This window comes from Geotrypetes seraphini, chromosome 11, assembly GCF_902459505.1.
Source record: "Geotrypetes seraphini chromosome 11, aGeoSer1.1, whole genome shotgun sequence".
Classification (NCBI taxonomy): Eukaryota; Metazoa; Chordata; class Amphibia; order Gymnophiona; family Dermophiidae; genus Geotrypetes; species Geotrypetes seraphini.
In genome coordinates, this window is record NC_047094.1 from 47,528,636 (window position 1) to 47,537,964 (window position 9,329).

Sequence of the window (9,329 nt, forward strand, 5' to 3'; positions counted from 1 at the left end):
CCAGACCAGGCATTGTGGGGGGCGGTGGGAGGGGAGGGGGAAGGCAAACAGGGCAGCTGCCCTGGTCTCCATAGCTTAAGGGGGCCCCCTTGAACTGGGATGTCTTTCCTTTCTCCCCATTAGGATTCAAAGCTCCCTCCCTTGCAAAAATGCAAGGAGTTCGCCAGTGTGGCGATGATTCTCTAGCACTGCCTGTGACCTTGGTGCTATTCCTTTGCTGTGGTTTGTCCCTTCTGATGCAACTTTCTGTTCCCACTTGGGCAGACCACAGCAAGAGTGCCAAGGAGGCCGTGTGCAGCGCTGGAGAATCACTGCTGTGCTGGCAACTCCCTTGTATTTTTATAGGTGAGGGAGGCTTCAGAACCAGGCGGGGAGAAGGGAGGGACATCCTGGCCTACATAGGCCCTCTGGAGCAGCTGATTTTAAAATGAATGGAGGGATGCTCAGTGGGAGGGCATTTGGTGGGTCTGGGGGTGGTGGGAAGAGGAGGAAGAAAGGAAAGATGGTGGATGGGAGGGCATTTGGTGAGTAGGAAAATTGGGGGAGGGGGCAGGGAGGAATGGAATGGGGGGGTCTCTCCTTAATTTCTGCCCTAGGCCCCAACATGTCTAACACCAGTCCTAAACTGGAGGAAACTGATATTTGGAGAAAACCCTTAACTGCACACTTAGGGTTACCAGACATCTGGAGGACATGTCCAGGGGTATGGACGGCTTTTCAAAACCTGGCACTTTGTCCGGGATTTTGAAAAGCTTTTCTTTGGGTGACATCATAGCGTTGCATCCGCGCAAATGTCCTGCTCGATGAGAGCAGGCAGCAGGGAGTGGTATTGGAGGCGGGGCATGGGTGGGATTGGCGGCGTGATGGGGCGGAACCGGGGCGTGATGGGGCGGGGATGGGTGGGACTGGGCGGGCCTGGGGGATGGGTCTAGGGGTAACCCTATCCACACCCCTCTTGTAATTTTAGGAGGCTTTACATTATCACTAGTGTTCCCCCGGTGGTTCGCGGTCGGCGGTTTGCGGTCCCGGTCATTTGCGGTATTTTCTGACCGCGAACCGCCGACAAGAAGAGGGCAGCGGGAGAGGCAGGAGAGTGCAGCCGGAGCGCCGCGAGTGCAGGAAATAACTGCTTTGACACTCAGCTCCTGATTGGATAAGGCCAGACTTAGTGCAGGAAGAGGCAGTCGGAGCGTACCGCGAATGATTTCCTGCACTCGCGGCGCTCCGGCTGCTCTCCTGTCCTCTCCCGCTGCCCTCTTAAGGCTCCCCCATGAAAAACCATATTCGCGGTTTTTTGAGATTTGCGGGGGTTCCTGGAACGGAACCCCTGCAAATCTCAGGGGAGTACTATATTATGTTTATTGATGTTTGATTTGTTGTACTGTATGTGATTCTATTTGTGTATATACTTTATTGTGACCCGCCTTGGGAAAGGCGGCGTATAAATAAATACAGATACAAATTCTTTCTTTCTTTTTTATTTGCAGCATAGCAGTTTTCTCCTGCTCCTGTTGCGTTTCCTGTCCAATTGGAATTTTCTTCCATTGAGTAACCGCTATGAGCAGAATTTGGACATTGGAAATGAACCCAAGTCTTCCGCATAACAGCATACAGCAAGTGCCACTGAGCCGTCAGGCATTCTTCCTTCTTTCTAAGGCCACTGTAGAAAATGTGACCAGATCTTCACTGTAACGGTTCTAATTAAGCCTCTTTGTAGGCTGCAGACGGCCTCCTTTCCCTGTCCCCTCCCCCGCCTGCCCTTCTGCTTTGGCTTAAGTGGGACAGGAGTCGAAAATGGCTCAGTCACGTTTGGCTTCTGCTCAGCATTTGCTGCACACCAGCTCCAAAGCAATAACTCTAGGACGTGACAGCCAAGAAATAACTGCCATTAAATATCTTCGTCAATTATAATGAGCATCCTTTTACCTAACCTTTCCTCTCTATCTCTCTCACCCAGAAACATAAAGGGCTGCAGCTTTGGTCGTGTGATGGCTGTAAATTCTAGTCAAAATACAGATGTATAAGGCAATAATAGCCATTTTTTCTAAGGTTAAATCTCAATTATCAAAAGCAAAAAGCAACCTTAGATAAATTTAGCATTTATCCCGTTTTAAGACCTCAGCAATGCAGTGCAGACTGTGAGAAGGTTTCATTCACAGACTTAATTGCACTAGAGTCTTCAGCGGTCTATTTTTTATATAATTTAATTATTTTCTATTTTATATAAATATTTCATTTTATCAAAATTCTTTAAGATATATTAGATATTTTTTTAGTTGTTATGCCATTGAGGAGTGTGTGGCGCAGTGGTTGAAGCTACAGCCTCAGCACTCTGGGGTTGTGGGTTCAAACCCCACGCTGCTCCTTGTGACCCTGGGCAAGTTACTTAATCCTCCATAGCCCCAGGTACGTTAGATAGATTGTGAGCCCACCGAGACAGATAGGGAAAATGCTTGAGTACCTGATTGTAGAACCGCTTAGATAACCTTGATAGGCAGTATATAAAATCCTAATAAAACTTGAAAACTTGTCGGTATACTTGGAACCGGCATAACAAAGGGGAAATACCTTGATAAAGCCCCCTGGGCGAAACATAGCCTATGTTGGTGAAGAACCCCTGCTATGCTTTACTAAAAAGATGAGTATCTAATATATCTTAAAGATTTTTGATAAAATGAAATATTTATATAAAATAGAAAAGAATTAAACTATATAAAAAATAGACCGCTGAAGACTCTAGTGCAATTAAGTCTGTGAACGAAACCTTCTCACAGTCTGCACTGCATTGCTGAGGTCTTAAAACGGGATAAATGCTAAATTTATCTAAGGTTGCTTTTTGCTTTTGTAAATTCTAGTGACAACATTTCCCTCCATATTGCCCAGGCGTCTCCATTAGTCTATCTATCTAGTACCCATCCCTGCTTTCTCCTCTGGATCTCACACTGATGCCAATAAATCTTACTGCCATAAAATCTTATTGAAGGAGTTCAGCTTTCTATCTATTTACAGTATTTATTTTAAGTAGTTATATGCCATGTATAGCCTAAGTGGTTTAAGAACATAAGAAGTTGCCTCCGCGGAGTCAGACCAGAGGTCCATCTCGCCCAGCGGTCCGCTCCCGCGGCGGCCCATCAGGCCTATTGCCTGAGCAGTGGTCCCTGACTATTTCTTTAACCTACCTCTACTCCTATCCCTATAACCTACCTCTACTTCTATCTGTTTACATTCAAATACTCAAGCATTTTTCCCTACTTGTCTTGGTGGGCTCACACTCTTATATAGTAACGTGGTAAATTACGGTAGATAAAGACTTGAACAGTCCATCCAGTATGCCCATTAGTTATACTCATTAAAAAAATACATGATTAGATGAACTTGATACTTCTGGGCCGTAGACTGTAAAGCCTGGCACTGTCCTAGATTCCAAATGCTGAAGTTGCCGTCCAAGCTCACTGCAGCCCGTTGTTTGCAGGATGTCTACCGTAAAGTCTGGCCAGTAATATCCTCCTGTTCCATATTTGTGGAGTTCACATTGGTGCCCACCCTACACCAAATCACCAAATATGGAACACAGACCTTAGTTCTTTACTTTAGATCCTTCATTTTCTAATTAGATATTCTTTATTTTTATTCCACGCTTTTTTGAATTCCATCACTGTTTTCCTCTCTACCACTTCCCTCAGGAGGACATTCCAGGCATCTACCACCCTCTCCACGAAGAATAATTTCCTAACATTGCTCCTAATGTACCTGGGGAAATGGGGGATTAAGTGACTTTCTCAGGGTCACAAGGAGAAGTGTAGGATTTTATTAAGACAATACTTACACTGTTAAAATTCTGTTACTGGATAATAGGAAAACATGTTATTTTCTTAATATGTTTATATTTTGTCTGTGCATTTACCATTTGTTGAGATTACTTGTATGTATAATATATATATATTCATAAATAAACACAGACTTAAAAAAAAAAAAAAAAAGAATTGGATCCTCTGCAGCATGAAAAACCTCTCAAATGGTCCAAAAAACTGAATACAATTGAAAAATAAATATGAGCAGAAAAGACTGGCTCCTAGTATCTTGCTTGCAGAGAGACAACTGAGGAATTCCTTTCTGTCCTTCTTATGCCCTGCAGATTGTTCTGCAGCCAGCAGAAGGAGCCAGCGAGCAGTGATTTTTACCTAAGGCTGTCGCCTCCTCTTTTGGTCCTGGAAGCAGATGAACCTGCAACGTTTAACCAGAGACAAAATCCAGTAGTAGAGCAGGCAGCAGCCAAGTACACAGCGCTGATCTTCAAATCCTGCTTGCTTAGGGGTTACAGGGAAGATAATGAAAGCAATTATGTGGAGAGTTCAGTGCGAGGTGATATTTTTATGCCAGGGTGGATGTGAGAATGAGGAGGGCGATGTAATTAGATGCAGATGAATATATTGGGGGTGTTCACAGGTTTGTGAGGGTTTACAAAAGGGGACCCCAAATTCTTCTGCCTAGTGTCTACCAAAAGATTAATGATGCTGATCAGCCCTAGGACCCTCAGCTATAAACCCCTCCCCTTCCTTTCAGTCTATTATTGGAATTTTTTTTTTTATGAGTCACTTGTTTTCTGGTAATGTCATCTTCTGCTCATTTTGTTCTGACATGAGGAAAGGAGTATTAGCTACAATAAGCTACTCGAGAAATGTATTAAATTAGTCCAATAACCGGGTCTCATTTTACTATTTTATTTATCAACATTTCTGTATGGAGAATTAATGACAGAGAGAACTCTTGAATACACAGCCTCAGATCTCTCCTGAATGATAATTCAGTGGTCAAATCCCTCTTCTGAGCTGCTTGATGCTCACTAATCTTATTTCATTGAAGGACTGGGTTATTCTTGTGTTGTTTAGAAGATGATCGAACACTTCAGAGGAATCACAGCTAGTAACAAACATTTTGCGCTGTGGTAACATAGAGAGCTCACGCCCTTCTTGCAGGAAGGAATACTTCATTTAAGTACCAGAAAAGCAGATCAGACACGATTCCTTTTCATTCTAGTTCAATATTGCTATAAGAGCAAACTGCTTTTGAAGTGTATATCTGTCCAAAGTACAGTAACTGTACCCTGCACTCCCCGCTATGTATTATTGATAATGGAAGCAAAATAATAGCTTTTGCTGGGAAGGGGTAAAACGCGGACCTCATGGACCTGACGGACCTCGTGGATCTAAAACTGCACGTCCTTAAAACTTGTAGTTTTTGTCTCTTGCAGACCTCTATGACATTTTAGTGCTGACGGATCCGTCTCAGCATAGGGAGGGAAAAGAATTAGGATCCGTCAGCGCTAAAATGTCATAGAGTTCTGTCAAAGCCAGAGACTAAAAGTGGCGCAGACCTCAGATTTTAGGTTACCAGTTTAAAGGATTCGTTTTAGAGCCACTCCATCACTAGTCTCTGGTTCTGACAGACCTCTATGACATTTTAGCGCTGATGGATCCTAATACTTTTTCCTCCCTATGCTGAGATGGATCCGTCAGAGCTAAAATGTTATAGAGGTCTGTAAGAGACAGAAACTACAAGTGGCACAGACCTGGACCTCAGATTTTTAAGGATGTGCGGTTTTAGATCCGCGAGGTCCGTCAGGTCCGTGAGGTCCGCGTTTTACCCTTCCCGCCTTTGCTCTGTCTCATTGGCTTTCCCCATCTTCCCCTCTTTCCATCTCATTTCTCCTTTCCTTTTCTCTGTCCATTCCTTCTGTTTTTCATTTATTTTTCTCTGTTTTGAACTTCTGTGTCCATTTACCTTTTCTTTTCTTTTTTAACTTTGTCATCTTTCTTTGTTCCTTTATTTCTCCCATGCTGTGTCTTTCCTACATCATTCTCTCTGCTATTTGGGGATGCCTATTTGTAGACCTACTCAGTTTTCATATTAACATATTTCCTGGTAGATGTAACTTCTGTTTGAGTCAATAAGTGGATTCTTAAGTGCCTTTGTTATTAATTGCCTGGGCCTTGTTTATTTGTTGGGGGTAAATGTTTTTTGGGGTTATTTTTCTTTTTAAAGAAAATGTATTTTATGGTACTGTAATTTAGTTTAATTTTAGAAATGTAAATTTTGTTTTATACGCTGCAATTATGCGTGTTTATTTTTATGGAAACTGCTTTGTTTAAAGGCGGCATATATCGAATTTGCCGGCGTATAGGACGCACTGACGTATATGATGCACTCCCTTTTTTAAACCAGTTTTTAGGAAAAAAATTCTTATGCGTATGTACAGTGCCCCCTCCCCTGTCAGGCTCTGCTCAAATACCCCTTCCCTCCCAGGCTTTCCACCCTGTCCCCCCTCCCTGCCCTATCCGTCTGTCCTACCTCCTCTGCTGCTGGAATCCCTGGTAGTCCAGAGGTGCAGAGGGCAGGAGCAAGCTTTCTGCGCTCCTGCCCCGCTGCTAACCTGGTCGATCGCTGCCGTGGCTGGCCTGCGTTCTGGCTTCTTCGGCCGCAGAGCAGCACCGAGCAGGAGCATGCTTTGGCGCTTCTGCTCGGCGCCGAGCAGCTTCCTGCTATTTCTGTCTTGTCGTTCTCTTTCCTTTTACCTTGCTCTCGGTCTTGTCTCTTCTTTCCTGTATTTGATACTGCTTTAGTATCAAATATACTGAGCATTTCCCCATAGATATAAACTGGGATAAATCTCTTAGCGTATCTGACTCATCATTGCTTCTTCTGTTCCTTTACCTGTGTGCGTCTGAATATACAGTATACCTCTCATTTTATAAACTTGTGTGCAAATTTTCATATACAGTTTCTAGTATAGTATCAGTTGTGTACCTAACCCCTCTCCCCTTTTTACAAAACCATAGTAAGGTTTTTAGCACCTGCTCATAGAACTCCTATGAGCGTTGTAGTTGTTTACCACTGTGCTACGGTTTTGTAAAAGAGGTTTAAAATTACTTGTTAAATTACCCCCCCACCCCAGCACGCTGAGTGTCTGGAGCAGCGCACAGCATTCAGTGCACCGGCCTGTGCTAAAAAACGCTATCGCGGTTTTCTAAAAGGGGAGGGTTAGGCACCAAGGAGGATATTCTAAACACAGCGCCGAAATGTAGATGCTGGTAAGCGCCCTACCAGTGTCTAAGTTAATGCCATGAATCGCGCCTATGTATGCGCTTTATGGTGCCTTACTCCACTTCTGGCGTTAGCCACGCCCATAGTGGCATTAAGTGCCGTAAAGCACCTATGTAGGCACGATTCTGGTGCCTTTTATTTATCTAACTAAGCACTTTATTTTTACCATTTTTCACCATTTTAAATAGTGAAAAATGGTAAAAATAAGTGCTTAGTTAGATAAATAAAAGGTACCATAATCGTGCCTGCCTAGGTGCTATATTTAAGGCACTTTATGCCACTATGGGCGAAGCTAACACCAGAAGTTGTGTTAGGCACCGTAAAGCGCATACGTAAATGTCATAGCACAGATAGGCACTGGAAATGTAGGCCCGGAAAACACAGGCCTACGTTTCTGACACCTGTCTTTCGCAGAGACACGATTCTCTATAGGGCGCCGGCGTATGATGGACACACGATAGGCGGCCACTTCTTTAGGCAGCCGCTATTGGTGCCCTATAGAGAATCTGGACCCAATTGTCCTTATGTACCAATAATAGCCCTTAAGTAGCGTTAACGTACTAATTGGCACAAATTGGTAATTATACAAATAAAGTGGCTTGCAGATTAATCTGTGGGCTTATAACGCTGGATGAGCCAGCGAAGATGGTTTTGGAGGGGTAAGGGTTAATTAAATAATAGTAGATAGGTAGGGGATGGGTAGTGGGTTGTTAGGCAAGATAGGTAAGGGGAGGGGTGGAAGGTAAGAGGTAGGGATAGGTTTGTAGGTGATGAGCGAGCAAGGATTGGATGGGAAAAGGGGCCCTGGGATTGGAGGAGTTTTCTGAGGAGAATTGGCAGGCAGTGGAGAACTAGGGGTTTGGAGGGAGTGGGGAAGCTTAAGGTTGGGGAAAATTTCGCCCTTCCCTTCCCTAGTTTGGGGCTTCTTTATTTGGAGGGTTTTGTTGGGGGGGGAGGGGAAGGTTGGTCGCAGTTTTGTTGCGGAAAAAATGCTAGGTTGGGGAAACAATTTTGGATCAGTGTGGCTAAGCAACAGATTTGGTGACTAAATTTTGTAACTGCTCATGTGCGATAACGCCATGGGTGGCGGCTGGACTCTGCGGCACCGCGAGTCTTGCTGTAAGGGAATTGGGGAATGGGGAAGAATTTTGGAAGAGGAGCTAGTTCGACACCGAGTAGCTCCAAAATTTTGAGAATAAGCTACACTGTTTTTTGAAAATGTGGATAAGTTGATTTTATTAAGGTTTGTTCTTAATGACAAAGGTACTCAACGCTTGAAGATGTATGACAACCTACTAGCGACGCAGGCAGCGAAACTAGACCCCTCCATCACTATCTTGCTGACAGCAACAAGCGACTACAAATCATTCTGAAAGGAAATCAAAAGCCGGCTATTCAAAAAACACATCCAGCTATCCTAACTCTCCCCATGTCCTTCCCCCCTCAAAATAACTCCCCCTCAAATTGATACTCATCTTGCATTTTCTCCTCAAAGTTTCAACTACGAAACCAGCCCCTAAATTGTTATAATTCTATATCCGGCCAGTTGTCTCCTGATTTCTACTCATATTGTTATTTCTCCTCTGCTCGCTACCCTTCTTGTAACCTCTCCTCCAAGACTCAACTATGTAACCAGCCTCTAGTGTGTAATTTTTCCTGGACATGTCCAGTTATCTTCTGTTGTAATCCGCCTAGAACTGCAAGGTACAGGCGGAATAGAAGTCACTAATGTAATGTAATGTAACAATAAAGCTGCGGCCCATTTTTTGCCACTATATCTGAGTTGGTGTACTTTATTTTGAACAATCTGAGCGTGGTGCGAATTCCAGTGTTACTCTACTTAGGCATTAGTTTATACACTTACCCCCAAATTCTATAAAGTGTACCTAAAGTTAGGCACCTACATTGGCATGCCTTGCTGATGGAGGTATCTAACTTGAGTAATAGGCCATATCGGCACTGAAAATGCCACTCAGAAACCTTTCAATTGGCACTCATTGGAATTACTTGAAAAGTTTGGCACCTGACTTGGCAGGTGTGATTCTACTACAGTTAGGCACCTGGCACAAAATGCATAACTAAAAGTGGGCATAGTTAGGGGGTGGATCAAGGAAGTGTTTTTGAGTTAGGACCCGTTGGGCATTTAGGCCACGAAAAGCCTGGTATAAATAGGGTGTGACTAAATGTTAGAACACTTAAGCACGCTTAGGTGACGCTAAGCGCGATTC